We start from the raw sequence: 13,743 nt of genomic DNA on the forward strand, positions 1-13,743 counted from the left end.
GCCTCCCTGGCGCGCTCCCTGAGCGGGTCCCGGTGGCCCTTGTGGGTGGGAAAAGGGCAGGAGGAAGCCCTGTTGCCTGAGGACAGAAGAGGAGGCCTCCTTGCCTCCCACACAGGAAGCGGGGGGCTGCCGAGAGCTTCCCCGCAGGCGGCATCCTGGCCTGGCCTTTAGCTACTTGCAGCCTGGAGTGAAGGCGCGGAGTCAAAAGAGGCCGGCCCACATGTAGCAGAGGATGGTTTCGATCCATCGACCTCTGGGTTATGGGCCCAGCACGCTTCCGCTGCGCCACTCTGCTCCCTTTGGGCTAGACTGCCTGCAATCCACTCTAGCACCTGGGCTGCACTGGCACGGCCAGGCAGAGGAGCAGGCTGCTAGGCAGCGTTTTGGAAAGCCCTTCGAGGTCTCTGTGGCGCAATGGGTCAGCGCGTTCGGCTGTTAACCGAAAGGATGGTGGTTCGAGCCCACCCAGGGACGTGGCTACGCTCGGCCTCCTGGCGCTTGCTAGCGGGCTCCCTTTTGCCACCTCCAAGCCATCCCTCTCGGCCTCGGTGAGGTCACCTTGTGGCCGGCAAGGTTCAGGGGCCGTGCCGTGCCACAGGAGCCCGTCTCCCAGCAACCGCGCCAGGGCCTCGGCCTCGGGGCTTAAGCCCCGAGCCCAAGCGCGAAAGCTCCAGCCGGGCAGGTGTCGTTCCCCTCCCGCCTCTACGCCAGCTGAGAGGGAGAAACGCACGAGCCGCGCGGGTTCTTAGCCGCCTCCCTCCTGCGGGCCTGTTTGCTGCGCAGACCTCTGGGCCTGTCTCATGCCTCCCCTGGGAAGCGTGGCCGCGCGAACTGAGCCCCAGTCGCAGCTCCTGAGGTTTCCTGTGCAGCCTTGGACTTGCATGGCTGCCATGGTTTCTCTTTGGAAGGGACTCGGTCCCGCTTGGACAGGCGACTCGCCCGTGTGACTCCAAACGCCATCTTGTGGCTGTCTTTTTCCCCCACAGCCAGAACACCAGGATTCGCCTCCCACGGCAGAAGATGCAAAAGGCCCTGGAAGGAAAGCCCTCCTGCTTTTTTACCTCGGGAGGATGTGGGCTACCAACCGAAGCTCTGAGCCAAGGACTGAAGGACCCGTCCAAGCCGTGGCCGTACTCCCGAGACTTGACCGAAGCCAGCTCTCTCTTCCATGACTGCTGCAAGCCTCAACCGAGACCGTGGCAAGTGCTCCCACAATTCCCTCTCCCCCTTTCCATTGAGGATTCTGAAGGACCGTCAGCTGGTGATTTTTGGCTCTGACTGTAAGGGATGAATTGAGCCGGGAACGTAGCTGGTCCTCTTGGGCTGGGCAGAAGCTTTTGATGGGATGAGATGGGTTTTGGTCAGCCGGCGTGTGCCTAAAGAGCGTGGGTGGTGGCGATGCGGGAGAAGCGGCGCGTCGGAGGGAATTGCTCGCGTGTCCTGTTGTTGAGCAGTATGGCGAAGGCAGAAGTTCTCTTTGTGAGGGGTTTGGCGTGCCTGGGAGTAGTAGAGCAAGGCCAGTGTTGATGCTGTGGCAGCTCTCTGTCTAGGCGTTTTGTCTAGGCCTGAATGAAGGCTCTGGGTAGCGTGGTCCAGAAGTGCTTTGTTCCACGAGCGTCTGGAGAGCCTCCCTGGCGCGCTCCCTGAGCGGGTCCCGGCGGCCCTTGTGGGTGGGAAAAGGGCAGGAGGAAGCCCTGTTGCCTGAGGACAGAAGAGGAGGCCTCCGTGCCTCCCACACAGGAAGCGGGGGGCTGCCGAGAGCTTCCCCGCAGGCGGCATCCTGGCCTGGCCTTTAGCTACTTGCAGCCTGGAGTGAAGGCGCGGAGTCAAAAGAGGCCGGCCCACACGTAGCAGAGGATGGTTTCGATCCATCGACCTCTGGGTTATGGGCCCAGCACGCTTCCGCTGCGCCACTCTGCTCCCTTGGGGCTAGACTGCCCGCAATCCACTCTAGCACCTGGGCTGCACTGGCACGGCCAGGCAGAGGAGCAGGCTGCTAGGCAGCGTTTCGGAAAGCCCTTCGAGGTCTCTGTGGCGCAATGGGTCAGCGCGTTCGGCTGTTAACCGAAAGGGTGGTGGTTCGAGCCCACCCAGGGACGTGGCTACGCTCGGCCTCCTGGCGCTTGCTAGCGGGCTCCCTTTTGCCACCTCCAAGCCATCCCTCTCGGCCTCGGTGAGGTCACCTTGTGGCCGGCAAGGTTCAGGGGCCGTGCCGTGCCACAGGAGCCCGTCTCCCAGCAACCGCGCCGGGGCCTCGGCCTCAGGGCTTAAGCCCCGAGCCCAAGCGCGAAAGCTCCAGCCGGGCAGGTGTCGCTCCCCTCCCGCCTCTACGCCAGCTGAGAGGGAGAAACGCACGAGCCGCGCGGGTTCTTAGCCGCCTCCCTCCTGCGGGCCTGTTTGCTGCGCAGACCTCTGGGCCTGTCTCATGCCTCCCCTGGGAAGCGTGGCCGCGCGAACTGAGCCCCAGTCGCAGCTCCTGAGGTTTCCTGTGCAGCCTTGGACTTGCATGGCTGCCATGGTTTCTCTTTGGAAGGGACTCGGTCCCGCTTGGACAGGCGACTCGCCCGTGTGACTCCAAACGCCATCTTGTGGCTGTCTTTTTCCCCCACAGCCAGAACACCAGGATTCGCCTCCCACGGCAGAAGATGCAAAAGGCCCTGGAAGGAAAGCCCTCCTGCTTTTTTACCTCGGGAGGATGTGGGCTACCAACCGAAGCTCTGAGCCAAGGACTGAAGGACCCGTCCAAGCCGTGGCCGTACTCCCGAGACTTGACCGAAGCCAGCTCTCTCTTCCATGACTGCTGCAAGCCTCAACCAAGAACGTGGCGAGTGCTCCCACAATTCCCTCTCCCCCTTTCCATTGAGGATTCTGAAGGACCGTCAGCTGGTGATTTTTGGCTCTGACTGTAAGGGATGAATTGAGCCGGGAACGTAGCTGGTCCTCTTGGGCTGGGCAGAAGCTTTTGATGGGATGAGATGGGTTTTGGTCAGCCGGCGTGTGCCTAAAGAGCGTGGGTGGTGGCGATGCGGGAGAAGCGGCGCGTCGGAGGGAATTGCTCGCGTGTCCTGTTGTTGAGCAGTATGGCGAAGGCAGAAGTTCTCTTTGTGAGGGGTTTGGCGTGCCTGGGAGTAGTAGAGCAAGGCCAGTGTTGATGCTGTGGCAGCTCTTTGTCTAGGCGTTTTGTCTAGGCCTGAATGAAGGCTCTGGGTAGCGTGGTCCAGAAGTGCTTTGTTCCACGAGCGTCTGGAGAGCCTCCCTGGCGCGCTCCCTGAGCGGGTCCCGGCGGCCCTTGTGGGTGGGAAAAGGGCAGGAGGAAGCCCTGTTGCCTGAGGACAGAAGAGGAGGCCTCCGTGCCTCCCACACAGGAAGCGGGGGGCTGCGGAGAGCTTCCCCGCAGGCGGCATCCTGGCCTGGCCTTTAGCTACTTGCAGCCTGGAGTGAAGGCGCGGAGTCAAAAGAGGCTGGCCCACACGTAGCAGAGGATGGTTTCGATCCATCGACCTCTGGGTTATGGGCCCAGCACGCTTCCGCTGCGCCACTCTGCTCCCTTTGGGATAGACTGCCCGCAATCCACTCTAGCACCTGGGCTGCACTGGCACGGCCAGGCAGAGGAGCAGGCTGCTAGGCAGCGTTTCGGAAAGCCCTTCGAGGTCTCTGTGGCGCAATGTGTTAGCGCGTTCGGCTGTTAACCGAAAGGATGGTGGTTCGAGCCCACCCGGGGACGTGGCTACGCTCGGCCTCCTGGCGCTTGCTAGCGGGCTCCCTTTTGCCACCTCCAAGCCAACCCTCTCGGCCTCGGTGAGGTCACCTTGTGGCCGGCAAGGTTCAGGGGCCGTGCCGTGCCACAGGAGCCCGTCTCCCAGCAACCGCGCCGGGGCCTCGGCCTCGGGGCTTAAGCCCCGAGCCCAAGCGCGAAAGCTCCAGCCGGGCAGGTGTCGCTCCCCTCCCGCCTCTACGCCAGCTGAGAGGGAGAAACGCACGAGCCGCGCGGGTTCTTAGCCGCCTCCCTCCTGCAGGCCTGTTTGCTGCGCAGACCTCTGGGCCTGTCTCATGCCTCCCCTGGGAAGCGTGGCGGCGCGAACTGAGCCCCAGTCGCAGCTCCTGAGGTTTCCTGTGCAGCCTTGGACTTGCATGGCTGCCATGGTTTCTCTTTGGAAGGGACTCGGTCCCGCTTGGACAGGCGACTCGCCCGTGTGACTCCAAAGGCCATCTTGTGGCTGTCTTTTTCCCCCACAGCCAGAACACCAGGATTCGCCTCCCACGGCAGAAGATGCAAAAGGCCCTGGAAGGAAAGCCCTCCTGCTTTTTTACCTCGGGAGGATGTGGGCTACCAACCGAAGCTCTGAGCCAAGGACTGAAGGACCCGTCCAAGCCGTGGCCGTACTCCCGAGACTTGACCGAAGCCAGCTCTCTCTTCCATGACTGCTGCAAGCCTCAACCGAGACCGTGGCGAGTGCTGCCCGTGCTCCCACAATTCCCTCTCCCCCTTTCCATTGAGGATTCTGAAGGACCGTCAGCTGGTGATTTTTGGCTCTGACTGTGTGACGGACCGGGCCGTATCTGGGCACAGCTTAGGGCGTCCGCTCAGGGCGAATTGCTCAAATCCGGGGTTCCTTACAGCCCCCGACTGGCGACCTCTCCACACAGGCCACAAACCAGTCTCACAGAGCGCTTCAGCAGCCTGCCTGAAGCCTCCCGAGCAAAACCCCTCCGACACCCCAGCAATATCCGTGCCCCAGATGGCCCCGGGCCTCATACACGGGTGGGGGGTCCTAGCACCCAATCCCACCTACCCCGAACAAGTTCTGTCCGGTTCCAAGAAACCAGCCACAGATCCCTGGTCAATTTACCCTCTGGACCTTACCCACAAATCACGCTGGGCCAATCCTTTAGAATCTATATCTAAAGGTTTATTATTACAAGAAAGAAAAGCCTGAGAGTAAGGTTATTAAAGTACAGTACGTTACATGCACCGAATCTCCCAGTCCTCGATGCAGGCTCTAGCAGAGATGTTGCAGCTGCTGGTTAAAAGTCCTTATTGCACATCCTACGATCAGGATGGGTTCACAGGTCTTCCGGGCTCTTCAATCCCTGCAGTGCTGCCTCTGGGATGAAGTGCTGAGCTGAGAACAAAATGGCCTCGACCACATGGCCTCTTTATACTCCTTCCTGGCCTCTTCTTGTATGCAGCAGGTCACCTGGTCAGAGGCCAATCTCTATGTTTCCTGCTGGCTGCCCTCAGGTGACAAATCCCATTCTTTGGGTGTGTCCATAGCCTATTGAGAGTCATTGTTCCACAGGGCTTTGCTACTCAGCCTGTCCATAGCCATGCTTAACACATTCACAGAAATATTCAGCTTCCACACAGATCACAGATTCCTACCTACACACATAGACATTATATACTCACATAAATAGTGTACATAAGATTAACAAACAATAAGCTCCCATTCAATACCCCACATGGCCCCCCCATACCAATTTCTGGGGCCAACACCCCCACCTAGGGGTGCAGCAGCGATCTGGCTGCTTCCCTCCAATTCAGCAACGTGACACCCCCAACGCAAAATTGATGCAGGAAGTGATGCCAGTAACATCACTGAGGGCATCACAGGCCTCCCCCGTCAAAATGGTGGTGTGCCTCAGTTTCCTTCTTACACAGGACCTTCTGGCTGGAACCCTTTTTGTCCTGTAAGAAGTTCCAAAACCAGTTACAAGTGTTAACCATGAAAGAGCAACATTACAATGTCCCCTTACATACCGTCTGTCGTTTGGTACATCTCCAGACAGATTACATGGTATTTTCATAAGCTCATGCACATTGTATACCGTTACAATTCTCTGCAACAATAATACATTGGTTACAAGAATTAACATCAGTAAGAAAAACAATCCTATATCAGGTGTATACTGACATTCCCCATCATGCCCCTTCTCTGGCCCCACACCATTGCAGTTTTTTCCCTTCAGGTTCAACCTGCAAATCTTCTTTGTCAAAGCAAGTCCTGCCCCTCCCCCTTGTCCTCTGGGCTCCAGGCCTGAAACCTCTGGCCAGACCAAGACAAAGGGCTGGCTGGGCGTGACTCCCTGGCTCACAATGGCCCTGGAATTCTCCCCCTTCCCCCACTCAGTGGGGTAACAGCAGTAAGCTGTAGACTCCCAAGTCTCTCCTCTGTCCCTCTCCAACCTCTGTTTCCACATGGAACCAGATATCAACCTCCCTGATTGAGTATGAGTGTCCACAGTGTCCAGAGATGGGAGCATAACTGCCATCTCCTGCATCCTAGAGAGAGTGACCACACAGCTGTTCTGCTCTGCATACTTGGCTACACAGTCCTTCTCCTGAATCTGAGACACTAAGTTCCCACTCTCCTCATTCACCTGGGAACAATCCTGTCCCACACACACTGACTTCCCAGCAAGCTGGTCACCCACAGTCACTGGGTTAGCAGCCTGCTCCAGTTCTCTGGATGTTCCTGCCTCATCTGGAACAACCCTCAGTCCCTCTGAGAATTCTCCAACACCATCCACACTGGGTTTCCCTAAACCCAAGTCATTGGAGTCACTGTTAACAGACAAATTCTGTCTGTCCGGCACCAAAACAAGTGCCTCACACAAGAAGCTGCTGCCGTTTACAGGCAGAGCTTTCTCCTGAATGCCTTCTCCCAGCAAGGCCCTGTCACCTCTACAAGCACTGCCAGGACTCTCCTCCCTATGAGATTCCTTAAGCAGCCGTTCACCCTTCCCTGGCTCTGCAGTAGCATTGCCCTGCTGAGCCCCAACCAATTCCTCCTGCACTTCCCATAGTCCCTGAGTTATCTCTGGCCCCTCAGGTGGATTCACAGATAATCCCCTCTCAGGCACATAGACAGACCCACAAGAGACAGGGTCAGAGGCATCTTCACTCCCTGTGCAGCTCTCTAGATGGCTGTAAACGTCCACACCATCATTAGGCACCAGAGTTAACACGCCCTCATTCTCTCCTTGTGCCCGGGCTAAGGGGTCTCCCTGCTCCCACCGAGTAGCTCCCCCCTCTGCCAGCAACACAGCAGCATCAGGCACAATATCAGGGTCACCACTGTCTGGTCTCTGGGGTTCTGGTAAAACACTGACTGTCTCTACGTGAGTCACCTCATCCCTCTCCCAGCAGACACAAACCTTGGGTCACCCCCTTCCTGGGCCTTAGCCATATCCAGACCCAACTCTGGGACAACCACACTGCTCTCAGCCTTCACAGGCTGTGGGGCACCTTCCGCAGACATAGGAAGAAACTCTTCCCCACACACAGCCAGACAACCAGAGACAGCTTCTCCCTTGTCCCAACACCCCTGGCTAATCTCAGGCATATAGCTAGCCACTGGGACAGCTTCCTTTACTGCCCCACTGCTACTTCCACCAGCCAAATTGCCAGCTTGCACACACTGTGCTTCTTCACACAAATCACTTTCAGCTTGTGCAGGTTCAATTCCACAAACCTCACCAGCCACCAACTCCTCAACTAAAACTTCACTCTGGCCAGCCACTCCAGGCTGCCCCAGAGAAACATTTCCCTGACTTCTGGGCTCTTCCTGCCCTGGTTCTGATTCCGATTCCAGCCTCACCTCTGAGGCATCAGACGGGCCCTCACCCACAGGCTCACTGCCCCCCTGCACAGACACACAGGCATCTGCCACAGGCACACATGTAGAGACACTTTCCCCTTGGTTACAGGGAGACTGACCAGCTCCAGGAAACTTTTCATACCCACATGCACCCCCTTCCCAAACCTCCCTGCTAGCTACAGGTAACACAAAAGGTTTGCATTTACACATGCTTTGGGGTTGGGTTTTCACATCGGCTGGGTAAAATACGTCTGCCATATCATAAGCACACCGCCTACCCACAGAGTTACACATCGAACCCTCTTGTTCTTTTAGTCTCTTAAGCTGGAGGTCAAGTCTAGCATTTTCCTCCCTGGCTAGGGCCATCTTCTTTGCATGCTCTGCCATTCTCTCTGCATGTTCTGCTTTTCTCATCTCAAGTTCCAGATCCATCTCCTGCTTTCTCTTAGCAATTTCTTCATCTGCCTTCCGCCTTCTTTCAGCAGCCTCCTTGGCTTGCTTCTGCTCCTTTTCATCCACATCTCTGGTTAATAACAGCACTACCAGATCTAGTTTAGAGGCCCTTTTCCTAAAGGCAATGCCTCTCCCCAAGCACAAATCCTTCAGAGTACTTTTGCTCAGACTCTCATATAATTCCGGGTTCATTGCAGCGGCTCTTTAATCAACCAAACTCTCAACACCAAAAATCAAATTTAGACAGCGTGGGGTCCAGATCCCAAAGCTCAATTGACCAAGATCTGTGGATCCTGCCGACTACGCCACTGTGACGGACCGGGCCGTATCTGGCCACAGCTTAGGGCGTCCGCTCAGGGCGAATTGCTCAAATCCGGGGTTCCTTACAGCCCCCGACTGACGACCTCTCCACACAGGCCACAAACCAGTCTCACAGAGCGCTTCAGCAGCCTGCCTGAAGCCTCCCGAGCAAAACCCCTCCGACACCCCAGCAATATCCGTGCCCCAGATGGCCCCGGGCCTCATACACGGGTGGGGGGTCCTAGCACCCAATCCCACCTACCCCGAACAAGTTCCGTCCGGTTCCAAGAAACCAGCCACAGATCCCTGGTCAATTTACCCTCTGGACCTTACCCACAAATCACGCTGGGCCAATCCTTTAGAATCTATATCTAAAGGTTTATTATTACAAGAAAGAAAAGCCTGAGAGTAAGGTTATTAAAGTACAGTACGTTACATGCACCGAATCTCCCAGTCCTCGATGCAGGCTCTAGCAGAGATGTTGCAGCTGCTGGTTAAAAGTCCTTATTGCACATCCTACGATCAGGATGGGTTCACAGGTCTTCCGGGCTCTTCAATCCCTGCAGTGCTGCCTCTGGGATGAAGTGCTGAGCTGAGAACAAAATGGCCTCGACCACATGGCCTCTTTATACTCCTTCCTGGCCTCTTCTTGTATGCAGCAGGTCACCTGGTCAGAGGCCAATCTCTATGTTTCCTGCTGGCTGCCCTCAGGTGACAAATCCCATTCTTTGGGTGTGTCCATAGCCTATTGAGAGTCATTGTTCCACAAGGCTTTGCTACTCAGCCTGTCCATAGCCATGCTTAACACATTCACAGAAATATTCAGCTTCCACACAGATCACAGATTCCTACCTACACACATACACATTATATACTCACATAAATAGTGTACATAAGATTAACAAACAATAAGCTCCCATTCAATACCCCACATGGCCCCCCCATACCAATTTCTGGGGCCAACACCCCCACCTAGGAGTGTAGCAGCGATCTGGCTGCTTCCCTCCAATTCAGCAACGTGACAGACTGTAAGGGATGAATTGAGCCGGGAACGTAGCTGGTCCTCTTGGGCTGGGCAGAAGCTTTTGATGGGATGAGATGGGTTTTGGTCAGCCGGCGTGTGCCTAAAGAGCGTGGGTGGTGGCGATGCGGGAGAAGCGGCGCGTCGGAGGGAATTGCTCGCGTGTCCTGTTGTTGAGCAGTATGGCGAAGGCAGAAGTTCTCTTTGTGAGGGGTTTGGCGTGCCTGGGAGTAGTAGAGCAAGGCCAGTGTTGATGCTGTGGCAGCTCTTTGTCTAGGCGTTTTGTCTAGGCCTGAATGAAGGCTCTGGGTAGCGTGGTCCAGAAGTGCTTTGTTCCACGAGCGTCTGGAGAGCCTCCCTGGCGCGCTCCCTGAGCGGGTCCCGGCGGCCCTTGTGGGTGGGAAAAGGGCAGGAGGAAGCCCTGTTGCCTGAGGACAGAAGAGGAGGCCTCCGTGCCTCCCACACAGGAAGCGGGGGGCTGCCGAGAGCTTCCCCGCAGGCGGCATCCTGGCCTGGCCTTTAGCTACTTGCAGCCTGGAGTGAAGGCGCGGAGTCAAAAGAGGCCGGCCCACACGTAGCAGAGGATGGTTTCGATCCATCGACCTCTGGGTTATGGGCCCAGCACACTTCCGCTGCACCACTCTGCTCCCTTTGGGATAGACTGCCCGCAATCCACTCTAGCACCTGGGCTGCACTGGCACGGCCAGGCAGAGGAGCAGGCTGCTAGGCAGCGTTTCGGAAAGCCCTTCGAGGTCTCTGTGGCGCAATGGGTCAGCGCGTTCGGCTGTTAACCAAAAGGATGGTGATTCGAGCCCACCCGGGGACGTGGCTACGCTCGGCCTCCTGGCGCTTGCTAGCGGGCTCCCTTTTGCCACCTCCAAGCCATCCCTCTCGGCCTCGGTGAGGTCACCTTGTGGCCGGCAAGGTTCAGGGGCCGTGCCGTGCCACGGGAGCCCGTCTCCCAGCAACCGCGCCGGGGCCTCGGCCTCGGGGCTTAAGCCCCGAGCCCAAGCGCGAAAGCTCCAGCCGGGCAGGTGTCGTTCCCCTCCCGCCTCTACGCCAGCTGAGAGGGAGAAACGCACGAGCCGCGCGGGTTCTTAGCCGCCTCCCTCCTGCGGGCCTGTTTGCTGCGCAGACCTCTGGGCCTGTCTCATGCCTCCCCTGGGAAGCGTGGCGGCGCGAACTGAGCCCCAGTCGCAGCTCCTGAGGTTTCCTGTGCAGCCTTGGACTTGCATGGCTGCCATGGTTTCTCTTTGGAAGGGACTCGGTCCCGCTTGGACAGGCGACTCGCCCGTGTGACTCCAAACGCCATCTTGTGGCTGTCTTTTTCCCCCACAGCCAGAACACCAGGATTCGCCTCCCACGGCAGAAGATGCAAAAGGCCCTGGAAGGAAAGCCCTCCTGCTTTTTTACCTCGGGAGGATGTGGGCTACCAACCGAAGCTCTGAGCCAAGGACTGAAGGACCCGTCCAAGCCGTGGCCGTACTCCCGAGACTTGACCGAAGCCAGCTCTCTCTTCCATGACTGCTGCAAGCCTCAACCGAGACCGTGGCGAGTGCTGCCCGTGCTCCCACAATTCCCTCTCCCCCTTTCCATTGAGGATTCTGAAGGACCGTCAGCTGGTGATTTTTGGCTCTGACTGTAAGGGATGAATTGAGCCGGGAACGTAGCTGGTCCTCTTGGGCTGGGCAGAAGCTTTTGATGGGATGAGATGGGTTTTGGTCAGCCGGCGTGTGCCTAAAGAGCGTGGGTGGTGGCGATGCGGGAGAAGCGGCGCGTCGGAGGGAATTGCTCGCGTGTCCTGTTGTTGAGCAGTATGGCGAAGGCAGAAGTTCTCTTTGTGAGGGGTTTGGCGTGCCTGGGAGTAGTAGAGCAAGGCCAGTGTTGATGCTGTGGCAGCTCTTTGTCTAGGCGTTTTGTCTAGGCCTGAATGAAGGCTCTGGGTAGCGTGGTCCAGAAGTGCTTTGTTCCACGAGCGTCTGGAGAGCCTCCCTGGCGCGCTCCCTGAGCGGGTCCCGGCGGCCCTTGTGGGTGGGAAAAGGGCAGGAGGAAGCCCTGTTGCCTGAGGACAGAAGAGGAGGCCTCCGTGCCTCCCACACAGGAAGCGGGGGGCTGCCGAGAGCTTCCCCGCAGGCGGCATCCTGGCCTGGCCTTTAGCTACTTGCAGCCTGGAGTGAAGGCGCGGAGTCAAAAGAGGCCGGCCCACACGTAGCAGAGGATGGTTTCGATCCATCGACCTCTGGGTTATGGGCCCAGCACGCTTCCGCTGCGCCACTCTGCTCCCTTTGGGATAGACTGCCCGCAATCCACTCTAGCACCTGGGCTGCACTGGCACGGCCAGGGAGAGGAGCAGGCTGCTAGGCAGCGTTTCGGAAAGCCCTTCGAGGTCTCTGTGGCGCAATGGGTCAGCGCGTTCGGCTGTTAACCGAAAGGATGGTGATTCGAGCCCACCCGGGGACGTGGCTACGCTCGGCCTCCTGGCGCTTGCTAGCGGGCTCCCTTTTGCCACCTCCAAGCCATCCCTCTCGGCCTCGGTGAGGTCACCTTGTGGCCGGCAAGGTTCAGGGGCCGTGCCGTGCCACAGGAGCCCGTCTCCCAGCAACCGCGCCGGGGCCTCGGCCTCGGGGCTTAAGCCCCGAGCCCAAGCGCAAAAGCTCCAGCCGGGCAGGTGTCGTTCCCCTCCCGCCTCTACGCCAGCTGAGAGGGAGAAACGCACGAGCCGCGCGGGTTCTTAGCCGCCTCCCTCCTGCGGGCCTGTTTGCTGCGCAGACCTCTGGGCCTGTCTCATGCCTCCCCTGGGAAGCGTGGCCGCGCGAACTGAGCCCCAGTCGCAGCTCCTGAGGTTTCCTGTGCAGCCTTGGACTTGCATGGCTGCCATGGTTTCTCTTTGGAAGGGACTCGGTCCCGCTTGGACAGGCGACTCGCCCGTGTGACTCCAAACGCCATCTTGTGGCTGTCTTTTTCCCCCACAGCCAGAACACCAGGATTCGCCTCCCACGGCAGAAGATGCAAAAGGCCCTGGAAGGAAAGCCCTCCTGCTTTTTTACCTCGGGAGGATGTGGGCTACCAACCGAAGCTCTGAGCCAAGGACTGAAGGACCCGTCCAAGCCGTGGCCGTACTCCCGAGACTTGACCGAAGCCAGCTCTCTCTTCCATGACTGCTGCAAGCCTCAACCGAGACCGTGGCGAGTGCTGCCCGTGCTCCCACAATTCCCTCTCCCCCTTTCCATTGAGGATTCTGAAGGACCGTCAGCTGGTGATTTTTGGCTCTGACTGTAAGGGATGAATTGAGCCGGGAACGTAGCTGGTCCTCTCGGGCTGGGCAGAAGCTTTTGATGGGATGAGATGGGTTTTGGTCAGCCGGCGTGTGCCTAAAGAGCGTGGGTGGTGGCGATGCGGGAGAAGCGGCGCGTCGGAGGGAATTGCTCGCGTGTCCTGTTGTTGAGCAGTATGGCGAAGGCAGAAGTTCTCTTTGTGAGGGGTTTGGCGTGCCTGGGAGTAGTAGAGCAAGGCCAGTGTTGATGCTGTGGCAGCTCTTTGTCTAGGCGTTTTGTCTAGGCCTGAATGAAGGCTCTGGGTAGCGTGGTCCAGAAGTGCTTTGTTCCACGAGCGTCTGGAGAGCCTCCCTGGCGCGCTCCCTGAGCGGGTCCCGGCGGCCCTTGTGGGTGGGAAAAGGGCAGGAGGAAGCCCTGTTGCCTGAGGACAGAAGAGGAGGCCTCCGTGCCTCCCACACAGGAAGCGGGGGGCTGCCGAGAGCTTCCCCGCAGGCGGCATCCTGGCCTGGCCTTTAGCTACTTGCAGCCTGGAGTGAAGGCGCGGAGTCAAAAGAGGCCCGCCCACACGTAGCAGAGGATGGTTTCGATCCATCGACCTCTGGGTTATGGGCCCAGCACGCTTCCGCTGCGCCACTCTGCTCCCTTGGGGCTAGACTGCCCGCAATCCACTCTAGCACCTGGGCTGCACTGGCACGGCCAGGCAGAGGAGCAGGCTGCTAGGCAGCGTTTCGGAAAGCCCTTCGAGGTCTCTGTGGCGCAATGGGTCAGCGCGTTCGGCTGTTAACCGAAAGGATGGTGATTCGAGCCCACCCGGGGACGTGGCTACGCTCGGCCTCCTGGCGCTTGCTAGCGGGCTCCCTTTTGCCACCTCCAAGCCATCCCTCTCGGCCTCGGTGAGGTCACCTTGTGGCCGGCAAGGTTCAGGGGCCGTGCCGTGCCACAGGAGCCCGTCTCCCAGCAACCGCGCCGGGGCCTCGGCCTCGGGGCTTAAGCCCCGAGCCCAAGCGCAAAAGCTCCAGCCGGGCAGGTGTCGTTCCCCTCCCGCCTCTACGCCAGCTGAGAGGGAGAAACGCACGAGCCGCGCGGGTTCTTA

The 13,743-nt window shown here is 58.6% G+C and overlaps 4 non-coding genes across 4 annotated transcripts; all 4 read left to right on the forward strand.

The window, feature by feature from the left end:
* Positions 1 to 400: 400 nt before the first annotated feature.
* On the forward strand, positions 401 to 474 carry TRNAN-GUU (transfer RNA asparagine (anticodon GUU)). The gene has a single exon. It is a non-coding gene; the product is annotated as a tRNA-Asn (tRNA).
* Positions 475 to 2,025: 1,551 nt separating this feature from the next.
* TRNAN-GUU (transfer RNA asparagine (anticodon GUU)) lies at positions 2,026 to 2,099 on the forward strand. Its single transcript has one exon. It is a non-coding gene; the product is annotated as a tRNA-Asn (tRNA).
* A 1,551-nt stretch (positions 2,100 to 3,650) lies between these two features.
* Positions 3,651 to 3,724, forward strand: TRNAN-GUU (transfer RNA asparagine (anticodon GUU)). Its single transcript has one exon. It is a non-coding gene; the product is annotated as a tRNA-Asn (tRNA).
* Positions 3,725 to 13,395: 9,671 nt separating this feature from the next.
* TRNAN-GUU (transfer RNA asparagine (anticodon GUU)) lies at positions 13,396 to 13,469 on the forward strand. Its single transcript has one exon. It is a non-coding gene; the product is annotated as a tRNA-Asn (tRNA).
* Positions 13,470 to 13,743: the final 274 nt, after the last annotated feature.

The sequence above is a fragment of the Pelodiscus sinensis genome, chromosome 26, assembly GCF_052426305.1.
Source record: "Pelodiscus sinensis isolate ZL-2025 chromosome 26, ASM5242630v1, whole genome shotgun sequence".
NCBI lineage: Eukaryota > Metazoa > Chordata > Testudines > Trionychidae > Pelodiscus > Pelodiscus sinensis.